At 40.3% G+C, this 1,242-nt stretch overlaps 1 protein-coding gene across 2 annotated transcripts in view; it reads left to right on the top strand.

The window, feature by feature from the left end:
- Window positions 1-1,242, top strand: part of UNC5C (unc-5 netrin receptor C) — a 457,437-nt gene that overhangs the window by 362,733 nt on the left and 93,462 nt on the right. The gene's annotated exons all lie outside the window — the stretch shown is intronic.

Genomic DNA, 1,242 nt, shown 5'->3' on the forward strand with positions numbered 1-1,242 from the left:
TACCCATGAGTCAATGCTCAAGGGCCACTGTGGCCTAAGGAGCCCCTGGATGATGCAAACAGCGAACACATAGTTGCTAACACAGAAGTATGAGGTCTAAGCTCCACCGGAGGCGACAAGGAAGAAAGGCCTGGTGATCTGCTACTTATATATTCGTCATAGAAGATTGTAGCAGCTCAACAGCATCTGGTTTATTTGGAGGAAAGATGAGAAAATATATTGATTTTCAGGCAATGAGAGTGTAGTACTGTAGGATGAAGGCTATCCTCCATAGAAGAGTAAGTAGATCATACATGTTCTTGAGACAGAAAGCCAGGTAATCTTGAGAGAGACTCTCTCAAAAAGTTTTCAAAGAATTTAAGGGCAACTGAAGAGAGGAGAACAGTGTCTCCTATATTTGGAATGCTTACTTCATTCGCGTGACATAGATCACTTAAGTATAAACCCGATTAGACAAATGTTAACTTTCAGCCACCTGTAAGCAGAATTCTAATAGTCTTTCCAGTGAGATCATGTTACTCAAGTGGAGGGCCAAACTTTGAGAAAATAAGAGTCAAGAAAGTAGGAGTGGCTGATCAGATATACGCAGGTGTGGCCCTGACTGAACGTGCAGCTGAAATTTGAAAACCAAGTGCATAGTTGAAAAACTCCACTGGTTTAAGTAGATGTCTGTTCTCTTCTTAAGTGTTGACAGTGCAAATTTCAAGAATGTTTGACTTTTCCAAATTTGCATATTGCAAATAATTGCTCTTATCTGCATCTCCCTCTGTCTCTTTATTTCAGGCTTGTTGTGGGTTTTTTGTTTTGCTCACTCTTCTATTCAAACAGCATTATTTTAGAAACCAGGCAGTAGGTGTAATTTAAGGTTGTGCAATAATGTCAAACCCACTGGCAGATTTAGAGATTAATTTCCAGACCGCTGGTGGTGCTGGAGAAGCTCCTTAAGGTTTTGAAAATGGCAACACTATTGACTCCCTACCAGTAAAGGTTACTGGAATCTACCTCCAAGATAATGCAACAAGAAAGTTAAAGGTGTGGTAAATATCAATGTTGTTTTGCTTTATGGAAAAAACATCTTTCGGTAGCCAAGCCCCAAACAAACAAAAGCCAAAGCAATGTACGGGATACGCAATAGTTTGGCCTCTGTAGGACCAGTTTATGTAGGTGTATTGCTCTCCTTCACTCGAAGGATAACATCACAGCTACCAGAAAGGTATTGTCCACGTGGAAGAAACAATAACT

Source organism: Echinops telfairi, unplaced genomic scaffold (assembly GCF_000313985.2).
Source record: "Echinops telfairi isolate 266 unplaced genomic scaffold, ASM31398v2 ScPeMD7_7468;HRSCAF=8506_0, whole genome shotgun sequence".
In the NCBI taxonomy this organism is placed as follows: domain Eukaryota; kingdom Metazoa; phylum Chordata; class Mammalia; order Afrosoricida; family Tenrecidae; genus Echinops; species Echinops telfairi.